At 45.8% G+C, this 18093-nt stretch overlaps 1 long non-coding RNA gene and 1 pseudogene across 22 annotated transcripts; one reads left to right on the top strand and one right to left on the bottom strand.

Annotated features, from left to right (window-relative positions):
• The window catches only part of LOC127925918 (broad substrate specificity ATP-binding cassette transporter ABCG2-like), a 48613-nt pseudogene extending 46590 nt beyond the window's left edge, over positions 1–2023 (top strand).
• Positions 2024–8455: 6432 nt separating this feature from the next.
• LOC127925913 (uncharacterized) lies at positions 8456–18023 on the bottom strand. Of its 22 annotated transcripts, none has more exons than XR_008122830.1 (4): positions 17797–18023; positions 13830–13931; positions 11112–11664; positions 8458–9266 (listed from the first exon to the last, which is right to left on the bottom strand). It is a non-coding gene; the product is annotated as an uncharacterized LOC127925913 (long non-coding RNA). The 22 variants fall into 22 exon arrangements; XR_008122831.1 differs by having other exon boundaries at positions 13830–13965; XR_008122827.1 differs by lacking the exon at positions 17797–18023 and adding an exon at positions 14133–14181 and having other exon boundaries at positions 13830–13965.
• Positions 18024–18093: the final 70 nt, after the last annotated feature.

Genomic DNA, 18093 nt, shown 5'->3' on the forward strand with positions numbered 1-18093 from the left:
CTTTGGGAACAACAGGGAGACACACATCACAATAATAGAATCAGAACTACACCTTCTGGAACAACAGGGACTGTGAGGAGACACACATCACAAGAATAGAATCATAGAATCAGAACTACACCTTCTGGAACAACAGGGACTGTGAAGAGACACACATCACAAGGATAGAATCATAGAACACACATCACAAGAATAGAATCATAGAATCATAGAATCAGAACTACACCTTCTGGAACAACAGGGACTGTGAGGAGACACACATCACAAGAATAGAATCATAGAATCAGAACTACACCTTCTGGAACAACAGGGGCTGTGAAGAGACACACATCACAAGAATAGAATCATAGAATCAGAACTACACCTTCTGGAACAACAGGGACTGTGAGGAGACACACATCACAAGAATAGAATCATAGAACACACATCACAAGAATAGAATCATAGAATCACAACTACACCTTCTGGAACAACAGGGACTGTGAGGAGACACACATCACAATAATAGAATCAGAACTACACCTTCTGGAACAACAGGGACTGTGAGGAGACACACATCACAATAATAGAATCAGAACTACACCTTCTGGAACAACAGGGACTGTGAGGAGACACACATCACAAGAATAGAATCATAGAATCAGAACTACACCTTCTGGAACAACAGGGACTGTGAGGAGACACACATCACAAGAATAGAATCATAGAACACACATCACAAGAATAGAATCATAGAATCACAACTACACCTTCTGGAACAACAGGGACTGTGAGGAGACACACATCACAATAATAGAATCAGAACTACACCTTCTGGAACAACAGGGACTGTGAGGAGACACACATCACAATAATAGAATCATAGAATCAGAACTACACCTTCTGGAACAACAGGGACTGTGAGGAGACACACATCACAAGAATAGAATCATAGAATCAGAACTACACCTTCTGGAACAACAGGGACTGTGAAGAGACACACATCACAAGAATGGAATCATAGAATCATAGAATCAGAACTACACCTTCTGGAACAACAGGGACTGTGAGGAGACACACATCACAAGAATGGAATCATAGAATCATAGAATCAGAACTACACCTTCTGGAACAACAGGGACTGTGAGGAGACACACATCACAAGAATGGAATCATAGAATCATAGAATCAGAACTACACCTTCTGGAACAACAGGGACTGTGAGGAGACACACATCACAAGAATGGAATCATAGAATCATAGAATCAGAACTACACCTTCTGGAACAACAGGGACTGTGAGGAGACACACATCACAAGAATAGAATCATAGAATCATAGAATCAGAACTACACCTTCTGGAACAACAGGGACTGTGAGGAGACACACATCACAAGAATGGAATCATAGAATCAGAACTACACCTTCTGGAACAACAGGGACTGTGAGGAGACACACATCACAAGAATAGAATCATAGAATCATAGAATCAGAACTACACCTTCTGGAACAACAGGGACTGTGAGGAGACACACATCACAAGAATGGAATCATAGAATCATAGAATCAGAACTACACCTTCTGGAACAACAGGGACTGTGAGGAGACACACATCACAAGAATAGAATCATAGAATCAGAACTACACCTTCTGGAACAACAGGGACTGTGAGGAGACACACACACTCTCCACTCCAGTCCATTCTAATATGCTTGTATGGTTGTATGGTACGTTTTGTGTCGTAGAAATGTAGTGGTGTTATGATGTTGATGTTGTTATTTCATGCCTTAATACAGTCTAAGTCCTGTCTGTCTGTGCCGGGGGGGGGGGGTTCTACTGAACGATGTGGAATTGTTTTAAGAAGGTCAAACCAAGGATCTTCTTGTTATTTTATGCCTTAATACAGTCTAAGTCCTGTCTGTGCCGGGGGGAGGGGTTCTACTGAACGATATGGAATTGTTTTAAGAAGGTCAAACCAAGGATCTTCTTGTTATTTGATTTAGACTCCTCGAGGTATCAAAAATATAAAACAAATATTTGATGAACATTTGTATTTGTCCTTACTGCTATTAGCCCATAGAAACACATTGAATAACAGATAGTCCTTACTGCTATTAGCCCATAGAAACACATTGAATAACAGATAGTCCTTACTGCTATTAGCCAATAGAAACACATTGAATAACAGATAGTCCTTACTGCTATTAGCCCATAGAAACACAATGAATAACAGATAGTCCTTACTGCTATTAGCCAATAGAAACACATTGAATAACAGACAGTCCTTACTGCTATTAGCCAATAGAAACACATTGAATAACAGACAGTCCTTACTGCTATTAGCCAATAGAAACACATTGAATAACAGGTAGTCCTTACTGCTATTAGAAACACATTGAATAACAGGTAGTCCTTACTGCTATTAGAAACACATTGAATAACAGATAGTCCTTACTGCTATTAGAAACACATTGAATAACAGATAGTCCTTACTGCTATTAGAAACACATTGAATAACAGATAGTCCTTACTGCTATTAGAAACACATTGAATAACAGATAGTCCTTACTGCTATTAGCCAATAGAAACACATTGAATAACAGATAGTCCTTACTGCTATTAGCCCATAGAAACACATTGAATAACAGATAGTCCTTACTGCTATTAGAAACACATTGAATAACAGATAGTCCTTACTGCTATTAGCCAATAGAAACACATTGAATAACAGATAGTCCTTACTGCTATTAGCCCATAGAAACACATTGAATAACAGATAGTCCTGACTGCTATTAGAAACACATTGAATAACAGATAGTCCTTACTGCTATTAGCCAATAGAAACACATTGAATAACAGATAGTCCTTACTGCTATTAGAAACACATTGAATAACAGATAGTCCTTACTGCTATTAGCCCATAGAAACACATTGAATAACAGATAGTCCTTACTGCTATTAGCCAATAGAAACACATTGAATAACAGATAGTCCTTACTGCTATTAGCCCATAGAAACACATTGAATAACAGATAGTCCTTACTGCTATTAGCCAATAGAAACACATTGAATAACAGATAGTCCTTACTGCTATTAGAAACACATTGAATAACAGATAGTCCTTACTGCTATTAGAAATACATTGAATAACAGATAGTCCTTACTGCTATTAGCCCATAGAAACACATTGAATAACAGATAGTCCTTACTGCTATTAGCCAATAGAAACACATTGAATAACAGATAGTCCTTACTGCTATTAGCCCATAGAAACACATTGAATAACAGATAGTCCTTACTGCTATTAGCCAATAGAAACACATTGAATAACAGATAGTCCTTACTGCTATTAGAAACACATTGAATAACAGATAGTCCTTACTGCTATTAGCCAATAGAAACACATTGAATAACAGATAGTCCTTACTGCTATTAGAAACACATTGAATAACAGATAGTCCTTACTGCTATTAGAAACACATTGAATAACAGATAGTCCTTACTGCTATTAGCCCATAGAAACACATTGAATAACAGATAGTCCTTACTGCTATTAGAAACACATTGAATAACAGATAGTCCTTACTGCTATTAGCCCATAGAAACACATTGAATAACAGATAGTCCTTACTGCTATTAGAAACACATTGAATAACACAGTCCTTACTGCTATTAGCCCATAGAAAAGCCGATAGATCCCCAAACAAAATGTGAAGGAAGTTTGTTCTGAAGTGTCTGTCCGATATCTGAGAGATAAAATAAAGATCAGGAAACGTTTGTATTTTCTTTAACAGGTATTTAACCCCTCGTTAGTGTGTAGCCCAAACTGTTCAGATGGGCTGTACCGACGACCACAGACGAGTCCCAAACCCTCTCGTTGGGGTCGTAGAGCAAACCGGAGAACACCGTTCTGTTCGTGAGAGTCTCGTCTTTCCCATAATAGTTTTGAAGGCCAAACCGGAGATCCCCGTTCTGTTCGTGAGAGTCTCGTCTTTCCCATAATAGTTTTGAAGGCCAAACCGGAGATCACCGTTCTGTTCGTGAGAGTCTCGTCTTTCCCGTAATAGTTTTGAAGGCCAAACCGGAGATCCCCGTTCTGTTCGTGAGAGTCTCGTCTTTCCCGTAATAGTTTTGAAGGCCAAACCGGAGATCCCCGTTCTGTTCGTGAGAGTCTCGTCTCATCCCATAATAGTTTTGAAGGCCGTTTCGGACGCCCACAGACAAACTTTGTGAGCAGACCGGTTTTCAGGATGTCTCGTGGCCTTCTGACAAACACCATTCTGTTAACCTTTCACCTTTAGATGAGGAAGTGTGACATCGTCAGAGGCGGTTAAACTGAGATTCTTAGCAGGAACTAATGGGGATCCATAATAAACCCCAGGAAGAGTAGCTGCTGCCTTAGCAGGAACTAATGGGGTTCCATAATAAACCCCAGGAAGAGTAGCTGCTGCCTTGGCAGGAACTAATGAGGATCCATAATAAACCCCAGGAAGAGTAGCTGCTGCCTTAGCAGGAACTAATGGGGATCCATAATAAACCCCAGGAAGAATAGCTGCTGCCTTAGCAGGAACTAATGGGATCCATAATAAACCCCAGGAAGAGTAGCTGCTGCCTTGGCAGGAACTAATGAGGATCCATAATAAACCCCAGGAAGAGTAGCTGCTGCCTTAGCAGGAACTAATGAGGATCCATAATAAACCCCAGGAAGAGTAGCTGCTGCCTTGGCAGGAACTAATGAGGATCCATAATAAACCCCAGGAAGAGTAGCTGCTGCCTTGGCAGGAACTAATGGGGATCCATAATAAACCCCAGGAAGAGTAGCTGCTGCCTTGACAGGAACTAATGGGGATCCATAATAAACCCCAGGAAGAGTAGCTGCTGCCTTGGCAGGAACTAATGGGGATCCATAATAAACCCCAGGAAGAGTAGTTGCTGCCTTAGCAGGAACTAATGGGGTTCCATAATAAACCCCAGGAAGAGTAGCTGCTGCCTTGGCAGGAACTAATGGAGATCCATAATAAACCCCAGGAAGAGTAGCTGATGCCTTGGCAGGAACTAATGGGGATCCATAATAAACCCCAGGAAGAGTAGCTGCCTTAGCAGGAACTAATGGGGTTCCATAATAAACCCCAGGAAGAGTAGCTGCTGCCTTGGCAGGAACTAATGGAGATCCATAATAAACCCCAGGAAGAGTAGCTGCCTTGCAGGAACTAATGAGGATCCATAATAAACCCCAGGAAGAGTAGCTGCCTTGCAGGAACTAATGGGGATCCATAATAAACCCCAGGAAGAGTAGCTGCTGCCTTAGCAGGAACTAATGGGGTTCCATAATAAACCCCAGGAAGAGTAGCTGCTGCCTTGGCAGGAACTAATGGGGATCTATAATAAACCCCAGGAAGAGTAGCAGCTGCCTTGGCAACAGGAACTAATGGGGATCCATAATAAACACCAGGAAGAGTAGCTGTTGCCTTGGCAGGAACTAATGGGGATCCATAATAAACCCCAGGAAGAGTAGCTGCTGCCTTGGCAGGAACTAATGGGGATCCATAATAAACCCCAGGAAGAGTAGCTGCTGCCTTAGCAGGAACTAATGGGGATCCATAATAAACCCCAGGAAGAGTAGCTGCTGCCTTGGCAGGAACTAATGGAGATCCATAATAAACCCCAGGAAGAGTAGCTGATGCCTTGGCAGGAACTAATGGGGATCCATAATAAACCCCAGGAAGAGTAGCTGCTGCCTTAGCAGGAACTAATGGGGTTCCATAATAAACCCCAGGAAGAGTAGCTGCTGCCTTGGCAGGAACTAATGGGATCCATAATAAACCCCAGGAAGAGTAGCTGCTGCCTTGGCAGGAACTAATGGGGATCCATAATAAACCCCAGGAAGAGTAGCTGCTGCCTTGGCAGGAACTAATGGGGATCCATAATAAACCCCAGGAAGAGTAGCTGCTGCCTTGGCAGGAACTAATGGGGATCCATAATAAACCCCAGGAAGAGTAGCTGCTGCCTTGGCAGGAACTAATGGGGATCCATAATAAACCCCAGGAAGAGTAGCTGCTGCCTTGGCAACAGGAACTAATGGGGATCCATAATAAACCCCAGGAAGAGTAGCTGCTGCCTTGGCAGGAACTAATGGGGATCCATAATAAACCCCAGGAAGAGTAGCAGCTGCCTTGGCAACAGGAACTAATGGGGATCCATAATAAACCCCAGGAAGAGTAGCTGCTGCCTTGGCAACAGGAACTAATGGGGATCCATAATAAACCCCAGGAAGATTAGCTGCTGCCTTGGCAGGAACTAATGGGGATCCATAATAAACCCCAGGAAGAGTAGCTGCTGCCTTGGCAACAGGATCTAATGGGGATCCATAATAAACCCCAGGAAGAGTAGCTGCTGCCTTGGCAACAGGAACTAATGGGGATCCATAATAAACCCCAGGAAGAGTAGCTGCTGCCTTGGCAACAGGATCTAATGGGGATCCATAATAAACCCCAGGAAGAGTAGCTGCTGCCTTGGCAACAGGAACTAATGGGGATCCATAAAAAACCCCAGGAAGAGTAGCAGCTGCCTTGGCAACAGGAACTAATGGGGATCCATGTGGAGTATCTCTCTCCAGGTCATCATCTGTTGTTTAATTCATTCCAGGTGACTACCTCATGAAGCTGGTTGAGAGAAGGCCAAGAGTGTGCAATGCTGTCATCAAGGCAAAGGGTGGCTACTTTGAAGAATCTAAAATATAACATATTTCTAGATTTGTTTTAACACTTTTCTGGTTACTACATGATTCCATGTGTGTTATTTCATAGTTGTGATGTCTTCACTAGTATTTTACAATGTAGAAAATATTAAAAAATAAAGAAAAATCATACAATGAGTAGGTGTTCATTGGTTTCTTTAATAATTCATCATTTTCAAAAGTTATTCCAGATAACACACAGATCAACTGGGACATGTTAAAAAGCTGATTGATTTATTATTTTATTAAGTCTTCACAGAACACGTTGAAAAAGAAAGACATTGTTTAAAAGGTAACATCACAGATTAGGCAGCAGGCGGTGCTGTGCGATATGGCCAGATACCAGCAGGCGGTGCTGTAGAGACGAGACGATATAAACCCTGCGTCAGACACCAGCAGGCGGTGCTGTAGAGACGAGACGATATAAACCCTGCGTCAGACACCAGCAGGCGGTGCTGTAGAGACGAGACGATATAAACCCTGCCTAAGACAAACAGGCGGTGCTGTAGAGACGAGACGATATAAACCCTGCGTCAGACACCAACAGGCGGTGCTGTAGAGACGAGACGATATAAACCCTGCGTAAGACACCAACAGGCGGTGCTGTAGAGACGAGACGATATAAACCCTGCCTAAGACACCAACAGGCGGTGCTGTAGAGACGAGACGATATAAACCCTGCCTAAGACACCAACAGGCGGTGCTATAGAGACTAGACGATATAAGCCCTGCGTCAGACACCAACAGGCGGTGCTGTAGAGACGAGACGATATAAACCCTGCCTAAGACACCAACAGGCGGTGCTATAGAGACTAGACGATATAAGCCCTGCGTCAGACACCAACAGGCGGTGCTGTAGAGATGAGACGATATAAACCCTGCCTAAGACACCAGCAGGCGGTGCTACAGAGACTAGACGATATAAACCCTGCGTCAGACATACTCCAGTCTCCCCTATATAGTGCACTAAGCCCTGTTACAGTCTCCCCTATATAGTGCACGAAGCCCTGTGTCAAACATGCTAATCTCCCCTATGTAGTACACTAAGCCCTGTTACAGTCTCCCCTATATAGTGCACGAAGCCCTGTGTCAAACATGCTAATCTCCCCTATATAGTACACTAAGCCCTGCTAGTCTCCCCTATATATTACACTAAGCCCTGCTACAGTCTCCCCTATATAGTACTAAACTACAGTCTCCCTATATAGTGCACTAAACCCTGCCACAGTCTCCCCTATATAGTACACTAAGCCCTGCTACAGTCTCCCTATATATTACACTAAGCCCTGCTACAGTCTCCCTATATAGTACACTAAGCCCTGCTACAGTCTCCCTATATAGTTCCACTAAGCCCTGCTAGTCTCCCTATATAGTCCCACTAAGCCCTGCTACAGTCTCCCTATATAGTACACTAAGCCCTGCTACAGTCTCCCCTATATAGTTCCACTAAGCCCTGCTACAGTCTCCCCTATATAGTTCCACTAAGCCCTGCTACAGTCTCCCCTATATAGTGCACTAAACCCTGTTACAGTCTCCCCTATATAGTACACTAAACCCTGTGTCAGATGTGCTACAGTCTCCCCTATATAGTGCACTAAGCCCTGCTACAGTCTCCCCTATATAGTGCACTAAGCCCTGTGTCAGATGTGCTACAGTCTCCCCTATATAGTGGACTAAGCCCTGCTACAGTCTCCCTATATAGTGCACTAAGCCTTGCTACAGTCTCCCTATATAGTGCACTAAGCCCTGTGTCAGATGTGCTACAGTCTCCCCTATATAGTTCACTAAGCCCTGCTACAGTCTCCCCTATATAGTACACTAAGCCCTGCTACAGTCTCCCCTATATAGTACACTAAGCCCTGCTACAGTCTCCCCTATATAGTACACTAAACCCTGCTACAGTCTCCCCTATATAGTGCACTAAGTCCTGCTACAGTCTCCCCTATCTAGTGCACTAAGCCCTGCTACAGTCTCCCCTATCTAGTGCACTAAGCCCTGCTACAGTCTCCCCTATATAGTGCACTAAGCCCTGTGTCAGATGTGCTACATTCTCCCCTATATAGTGCACTAAACCCTGCTAGTCTCCCCTATATAGTGCACTAAGCCCTGTGTCAGATGTGCTACATTCTCCCCTATATAGTGCACTAAACCCTGCTAGTCTCCCCTATATAGTGCACTAAGCCCTGCTACAGTCTCCCCTATATAGTGCACTAAACCCTGCTAGTCTCCCCTATATAGTGCACTAAGCCCTGCTACAGTCTCCCCTATATAGTGCACTAAGCCCTGTGTCAGATGTGCTACAGTCTCCCCTATATAGTGCACTAAACCCTGCTAGTCTCCCCTATATAGCGCACTGAGCCCTGTGTCAGACATGCTACAGTCTCCCCTATATAGTGCACTAAACCCTGCTACAGTCTCCCCTATATAGTGCACTAAGCCCTGTGTCAGACGTGCTACAGTCTCCCCTATATAGTACACTAAGCCCTGCTACAGTCTCCCCTATATAGTGCACTAAACCCTGCTACAGTCTCCCCTATATAGTGCACTAAGCCCTGCTACAATCTCCCCTATATAGTGCACTAAGCCCTGCTACAGTCTCCCTATATAGTGCACTAAGCCCTGCTACAGTCTCCCTATATAGTGCACTAAGCCCTGCTACAGTCTCCCTATATAGTGCACTAAGCCCTGCTACAGTCTCCCTATATAGTGCACTAAACCCTGCTACAGGCTCCCTATATAGTGCACTAAACCCTGCTACAGTCTCCCCTATATAGTGCACTAAACCCTGCTACAGTCTCCCCTATATAGTGCACTAAACCCAGCTACAGTCTCCCCTATATAGTGCACTAAGCCCTGCTACAGTCTCCCCTATATAGTGCACTAAGCCCTGCTAGTCTCCCCTATATAGTACACTAAGCCCTGCTACAGTCTCCCCTATATAGTGCACTAAGCCCTGCTACAGTCTCCTCTATATAGTGCACTAAGCCCTGTGTCAGACGTGCTACAGTCTCCCCTATATAGTGCACTAAGCCCTGCTACAGTCTCCCCTATATAGTACACTAAGCCCTGCTACAGTCTCCCCTATATAGTACACTAAGCCCTGCTACAGTCTCCCCTATCTAGTGCACTAAGCCCTGCTACAGTCTCCCCTATATAGTGCACTAAACCCTGCTACAGTCTCCCTATATAGTGCACTAAACCCTGCTACAGTCTCCCTATATAGTGCACTAAACCCTGCTACAGTCTCCCTATATAGTGCACTAAGCCCTGCTACAGTCTCCCTATATAGTGCACTAAGCCCTGCTCAGTCTCCCTATATAGTACACTAAGCCCTGCTACAGTCTCCCCTATATAGTGCACTAAGCCCTGCTACAGTCTCCCTATATAGTGCACTAAGCCCTGTGTCAGACGTGCTACAGTCTCCCTATATAGTGCACTAAGCCCTGCTACAGTCTCCCTATATAGTGCACTAAGCCCTGCTACAGTCTCCCTATATAGTACACTAAGCCCTGCTACAGTCTCCCTATCTAGTGCACTAAGCCCTGCTACAGTCTCCCCTATATAGTGCACTAAGCCCTGTGTCAGATGTGCTACAGTCTCCCCTATATAGTGCACTAAGCCCTGCTACAGTCTCCCTATATAGTGCACTAAGCCCTGTGTCAGATGTGCTACAGTCTCCCTATATAGTGCACTAAGCCCTGCTACAGTCTCCCTATATAGTGCACTAAGCCCTGCTACAGTCTCCCTATATAGTGCACTAAGCCCTGTGTCAGATGTGCTACAGTCTCCCTATATAGTGCACTAAGCCCTGCTACAGTCTCCCTATATAGTACACTAAGCCCTGCTACAGTCTCCCCTATATAGTACACTAAGCCCTGCTACAGTCTCCCCTATATAGTACACTAAGCCCTGCTACAGTCTCCCCTATATAGTACACTAAACCCTGCTACAGTCTCCCTATATAGTGCACTAACTACAGTCTCCCTATCTAGTGCCTGCTACAGTCTCCCTATCTAGTGCACTAAGCCCTGCTACAGTCTCCCTATATAGTGCACTAAGCCCTGTGTCAGATGTGCTACATTCTCCCCTATATAGTGCACTAAACCCTGCTAGTCTCCCTATATAGTGCACTAAGCCCTGTGTCAGACGTGCTACAGTCTCCCTATATAGTGCACTAAGCCCTGCTAGTCTCCCTATATAGTGCACTAAGCCCTGCTACAGTCTCCCTATATAGTGCACTAAACCCTGCTAGTCTCCCCTATATAGTGCACTAAGCCCTGCTACAGTCTCCCTATATAGTGCACTAAGCCCTGTGTCAGATGTGCTACAGTCTCCCTATATAGTGCACTAAACCCTGCTAGTCTCCCCTATATAGCGCACTGAGCCCTGTGTCAGACATGCTACAGTCTCCCCTATATAGTGCACTAAACCCTGCTACAGTCTCCCCTATATAGTGCACTAAGCCCTGTGTCAGACGTGCTACAGTCTCCCCTATATAGTACACTAAGCCCTGCTACAGTCTCCCCTATATAGTGCACTAAACCCTGCTACAGTCTCCCCTATATAGTGCACTAAGCCCTGCTACAATCTCCCCTATATAGTGCACTAAGCCCTGCTACAGTCTCCCCTATATAGTGCACTAAGCCCTGCTACAGTCTCCCCTATATAGTGCACTAAGCCCTGCTACAGTCTCCCCTATATAGTGCACTAAGCCCTGCTACAGTCTCCCCTATATAGTGCACTAAACCCTGCTACAGGCTCCCCTATATAGTGCACTAAACCCTGCTACAGTCTCCCCTATATAGTGCACTAAACCCTGCTACAGTCTCCCCTATATAGTGCACTAAACCCAGCTACAGTCTCCCCTATATAGTGCACTAAGCCCTGCTACAGTCTCCCCTATATAGTGCACTAAGCCCTGCTAGTCTCCCCTATATAGTACACTAAGCCCTGCTACAGTCTCCCCTATATAGTGCACTAAGCCCTGCTACAGTCTCCTCTATATAGTGCACTAAGCCCTGTGTCAGACGTGCTACAGTCTCCCTATATAGTGCACTAAGCCCTGCTACAGTCTCCCCTATATAGTACACTAAGCCCTGCTACAGTCTCCCTATATAGTACACTAAGCCCTGCTACAGTCTCCCTATCTAGTGCACTAAGCCCTGCTACAGTCTCCCTATATAGTGCACTAAGCCCTGTGTCAGATGTGCTACAGTCTCCCTATATAGTGCACTAAACCCTGCTAGTCTCCCCTATATAGCGCACTGAGCCCTGTGTCAGACATGCTACAGTCTCCCTATATAGTGCACTAAGCCCTGCTACAGTCTCCCTATATAGTGCACTAAGCCCTGTGTCAGACGTGCTACAGTCTCCCTATATAGTACACTAAGCCCTGCTACAGTCTCCCCTATATAGTGCACTAAACCCTGCTACAGTCTCCCCTATATAGTGCACTAAGCCCTGCTACAGTCTCCCCTATATAGTGCACTAAGCCCTGCTACAGTCTCCCCTATATAGTGCACTAAGCCCTGCTACAGTCTCCCCTATATAGTGCACTAAGCCCTGCTACAGTCTCCCCTATATAGTGCACTAAGCCCTGCTACAGTCTCCCTATATAGTGCACTAAACCCTGTGTCAGATGTGCTACAGTCTCCCTATATAGTGCACTAAGCCCTGCTACAGTCTCCCTATATAGTGCACTAAGCCCTGTGTCAGATGTGCTACAGTCTCCCTATATAGTGGACTAAGCCCTGCTACAGTCTCCCCTATATAGTGCACTAAGCCTGCTACAGTCTCCCTATATAGTGCACTAAGCCCTGTGTCAGATGTGCTACAGTCTCCCTATATAGTGCACTAAGCCCTGCTACAGTCTCCCTATATAGTACACTAAGCCCTGCTACAGTCTCCCTATATAGTACACTAAGCCCTGCTACAGTCTCCCTATATAGTACACTAAGCCCTGCTACAGTCTCCCCTATATAGTACACTAAACCCTGCTACAGTCTCCCTATATAGTGCACTAAGTCCTGCTACAGTCTCCCTATCTAGTGCACTAAGCCCTGCTACAGTCTCCCTATCTAGTGCACTAAGCCCTGCTACAGTCTCCCTATATAGTGCACTAAGCCCTGTGTCAGATGTGCTACATTCTCCCTATATAGTGCACTAAACCCTGCTAGTCTCCCCTATATAGTGCACTAAGCCCTGTGTCAGACGTGCTACAGTCTCCCTATATAGTGCACTAAACCCTGCTAGTCTCCCTATATAGTGCACTAAGCCCTGCTACAGTCTCCCTATATAGTGCACTAAACCCTGCTAGTCTCCCTATATAGTGCACTAAGCCCTGCTACAGTCTCCCTATATAGTGCACTAAGCCCTGTGTCAGATGTGCTACAGTCTCCCTATATAGTGCACTAAACCCTGCTAGTCTCCCTATATAGTGCACTGAGCCCTGTGTCAGACATGCTACAGTCTCCCTATATAGTGCACTAAACCCTGCTACAGTCTCCCTATATAGTGCACTAAGCCCTGTGTCAGACGTGCTACAGTCTCCCCTATATAGTACACTAAGCCCTGCTACAGTCTCCCTATATAGTGCACTAAACCCTGCTACAGTCTCCCTATATAGTGCACTAAGCCCTGCTACAATCTCCCTATATAGTGCACTAAGCCCTGCTACAGTCTCCCTATATAGTGCACTAAGCCCTGCTACAGTCTCCCTATATAGTGCACTAAGCCCTGCTACAGTCTCCCTATATAGTGCACTAAGCCCTGCTACAGTCTCCCTATATAGTGCACTAAACCCTGCTACAGGCTCCCCTATATAGTGCACTAAACCCTGCTACAGTCTCCCTATATAGTGCACTAAACCCTGCTACAGTCTCCCCTATATAGTGCACTAAACCCTGCTACAGTCTCCCCTATATAGTGCACTAAACCCAGCTACAGTCTCCCCTATATAGTGCACTAAGCCCTGCTACAGTCTCCCCTATATAGTGCACTAAGCCCTGCTAGTCTCCCCTATATAGTACACTAAGCCCTGCTACAGTCTCCCCTATATAGTGCACTAAGCCCTGCTACAGTCTCCTCTATATAGTGCACTAAGCCCTGTGTCAGACGTGCTACAGTCTCCCCTATATAGTGCACTAAGCCCTGCTACAGTCTCCCCTATATAGTACACTAAGCCCTGCTACAGTCTCCCCTATATAGTACACTAAGCCCTGCTACAGTCTCCCCTATATAGTGCACTAAGCCCTGCTACAGTCTCCCCTATATAGTGCACTAAGCCCTGTGTCAGATGTGCTACAGTCTCCCCTATATAGTGCACTAAGGCCTGTGTCAGACGTGCTACAGTCTCCCCTATATAGTGCACTAAGCCCTGCTAGTCTCCCCTATATAGTGCACTAAGCCCTGTGTCAGACGTGCTACAGTCTCCCCTATATAGTACACTAAGCCCTGCTACAGTCTCCCTATATAGTGCACTAAACCCTGCTACAGTCTCCCTATATAGTGCACTAAGCCCTGCTACAATCTCCCTATATAGTGCACTAAGCCCTGCTACAGTCTCCCTATATAGTGCACTAAGCCCTGCTACAGTCTCCCTATATAGTGCACTAAGCCCTGCTACAGTCTCCCTATATAGTGCACTAAGCCCTGCTACAGTCTCCCTATATAGTGCACTAAACCCTGCTACAGTCTCCCTATATAGTGCACTAAACCCTGCTACAGTCTCCCTATATAGTGCACTAAACCCTGCTACAGTCTCCCTATATAGTGCACTAAACCCTGCTACAGGCTCCCTATATAGTGCACTAAACCCTGCTACAGTCTCCCTATATAGTGCACTAAACCCTGCTACAGTCTCCCTATGTAGTACACTAAGCCCTGCTACAGTCTCCCTATATAGTGCACTAAGCCCTGTGTCAGACGTGCTACAGTCTCCCCTATATAGTGTACTAAGCCCTGCTAGTCTCCCCTATATAGTACACTAAGCCCTGCTAGTCTCCCTATATAGTGCACTAAGCCCTGTGTCAGACGTGCTACAGTCTCCCTATATAGTGCACTAAGCCCTGTGTCAGACGTGCTACAGTCTCCCCTATGTAGTGCACTAAGCCCTGCTACAGTCTCCCTATATAGTGCACAAAGCCCTGTGTCAGACGTGCTACAGTCTCCCGATATAGTACACTAAGCCCTGCTACAGTCTCCCTATATAGTACACTAAGCCCTGCTACAGTCTCCCTATATAGTGCACTAAGCCCTGCTACAGTCTCCCTATATAGTGCACTAAGCCCTGCTACAATCTCCCCTATATAGTGCACTAAGCCCTGCTACAGTCTCCCTATATAGTGCACTAAGCCCTGCTACAGTCTCCCTATATAGTGCACTAAGCCCTGCTACAGTCTCCCTATATAGTGCACTAAGCCCTGCTACAGTCTCCCTATATAGTGCACTAAACCCTGCTACAGGCTCCCCTATATAGTGCACTAAACCCTGCTACAGTCTCCCTATATAGTGCACTAAACCCTGCTACAGTCTCCCTATATAGTGCACTAAACCCAGCTACAGTCTCCCTATATAGTGCACTAAGCCCTGCTACAGTCTCCCTATATAGTGCACTAAGCCCTGCTAGTCTCCCTATATAGTACACTAAGCCCTGCTACAGTCTCCCTATATAGTGCACTAAGCCCTGCTACAGTCTCCTCTATATAGTGCACTAAGCCCTGTGTCAGACGTGCTACAGTCTCCCTATATAGTGCACTAAGCCCTGCTACAGTCTCCCTATATAGTACACTAAGCCCTGCTACAGTCTCCCTATATAGTACACTAAGCCCTGCTACAGTCTCCCTATCTAGTGCACTAAGCCCTGCTACAGTCTCCCTATATAGTGCACTAAGCCCTGTGTCAGATGTGCTACAGTCTCCCCTATATAGTGCACTAAACCCTGCTAGTCTCCCTGCACTGAGCCCTGTGTCAGACATGCTACAGTCTCCCTATATAGTGCACTAAACCCTGCTACAGTCTCCCTATATAGTGCACTAAGCCCTGTGTCAGACGTGCTACAGTCTCCCTATATAGTACACTAAGCCCTGCTACAGTCTCCCTATATAGTGCACTAAACCCTGCTACAGTCTCCCTATATAGTGCACTAAGCCCTGCTACAGGGATTGGGATCTCCCCTATAGTGCACTAAGCCCTGCTACAGTCTCCCTATATAGTGCACTAAGCCCTGCTACAGTCTCCCCTATATAGTGCACTAAGCCCTGCTACAGTCTCCCCTATATAGTGCACTAAGCCCTGCTACAGTCTCCCTATATAGTGCACTAAACCCTGCTACAGTCTCCCTATATAGTGCACTAAACCCTGCTACAGTCTCCCTATATAGTGCACTAAACCCTGCTACAGTCTCCCTATTTAGTACACTAAACCCTGCTACAGGCTCCCTATATAGTGCACTAAACCCTGCTACAGTCTCCCTATAGTGCACTAAACCCTGCTACAGTCTCCCTATGTAGTACACTAAGCCCTACAGTCTCCCTATATAGTGCACTAAGCCCTGTGTCAGACGTGCTACAGTCTCCCTATATAGTGTACTAAGCCCTGCTAGTCTCCCCATATAGTACACTAAGCCCTGCTAGTCTCCCTATATAGTGCACTAAGCCCTGTGTCAGACGTGCTACAGTCTCCCTATATAGTGCACTAAGCCCTGTGTCAGACGTGCTACAGTCTCCCTATGTAGTGCACTAAGCCCTGCTACAGTCTCCCTATATAGTGCACAAAGCCCTGTGTCAGACGTGCTACAGTCTCCCTATATAGTACACTAAGCCCTGCTACAGTCTCCCTATATAGTGCACTAAGCCCTGCTACAGTCTCCCTATATAGTGCACTAAGCCCTGTGTCAGACGTGCTACAGTCTCCCCTGTAGCAGGGTTTAGTCATTATGGGAGACTGTAGCAGGGTTTAGTGCACTATAGGGGAGACTGTAGCACGTCTGACACAGGGCTTAGTGCACTATATATATATATATATATATAGTCTCCCTATATAGTACACTACAGTCTCCCTATATAGTGCACTAAACCCTGCCCTATATAGTGCACTAAACCCTGCTACAGTCTCCCTATATAGTGCACTAAACCCTGCTACAGTCTCCCCTATATAGTGCACTAAACCCTGCTAGTCTCCCCTATATAGTGCACTAAACCCTGTTACAGTCTCCCCAATATAGTGCACTAAACCCTGCTACAGTCTCCCCTATATAGTGCACTAAGCCCTGTGTCAGATGTGCTACAGTCTCCCCTATATAGTGCACTAAGCCCTGCTACAGTCTCCCCTATATAGTGCACTAAGCCCTGCTACAGTCTCCCCTATATAGTAGACTAAGCCCTGCTACAGTCTCCCCTATATAGTGCACTAAGCCCTGTGTCAGACGTGTCTACAGTCTCCCCTATATAGTGCACTAAGCCCTGTGTCCATGCTACAGTCTCCCTATATAGTGCACTAAGGCCTGTGTCAGACGTGCTACAGTCTCCCTATATAGTGCACTAAGCCCTGCTACAGTCTCCCTATATAGTGCACTAAGCCCTGCTACAGTCTCCCTATATAGTGCACTAAGCCCTGCTACAGTCTCCCTATATAGTGCACTAAACCCTGCTACAGTCTCCCTATATAGTGCACTAAGCCCTGCTACAGTCTCCCTATATAGTGCACTAAGCCCTGCTACAGTCTCCCTATATAGTGCACTAAACCCTGCTACAGTCTGTAGTGCACTAAGCCCTGTGTCAGACGTGCTACAGTCTCCCCTATGTAGTGCACTAAACCTTGTTACAGTCTCCCCTATATAGTGCACTAAGCCCTGTGTCAGACGTGCTACAGTCTCCCCTATGTAGTGCACTAAACCTTGTTACAGTCTCCCCTATATAGTGCACTAAGCCATGCTAGTCTCCCCTATATAGTGCACTAAACCCTGCTACAGTCTCCCCTATATAGTGCACTAAGCCCTGTGTCAGACGTGCTACAGTCTCCCCTATGTAGTGCACGAAGCCCTGCTAGTCTCCCCTATGTAGTGCACTAAGCCCTGTGTCAGACGTGCTACAGTCTCCCCTATATAGTGCACTAAGCCCTGCTAGTCTCCCCTATATAGTGCACTAAGCCCTGCTAGTCTCCCCTATATAGTGCACTAAGCCCTGTGTCAGACGTGCGACAGTCTCCCCTATGTAGTGCACTAAGCCCTGCTATTCTCCCCTATATGGTGCACTAAGCCCTGTGTCAGACGTGCGACAGTCTCCCCTATATAGTGCACTAAGCCCTGCTAGTCTCCCTATATGGTGCACTACTTTGTCAGAGCCAGGCCCTATGGTCCTACTCCTATGGGGCCTAGTGGAA

Source organism: Oncorhynchus keta, unplaced genomic scaffold, assembly GCF_023373465.1.
Source record: "Oncorhynchus keta strain PuntledgeMale-10-30-2019 unplaced genomic scaffold, Oket_V2 Un_contig_6503_pilon_pilon, whole genome shotgun sequence".
NCBI lineage: Eukaryota > Metazoa > Chordata > Actinopteri > Salmoniformes > Salmonidae > Oncorhynchus > Oncorhynchus keta.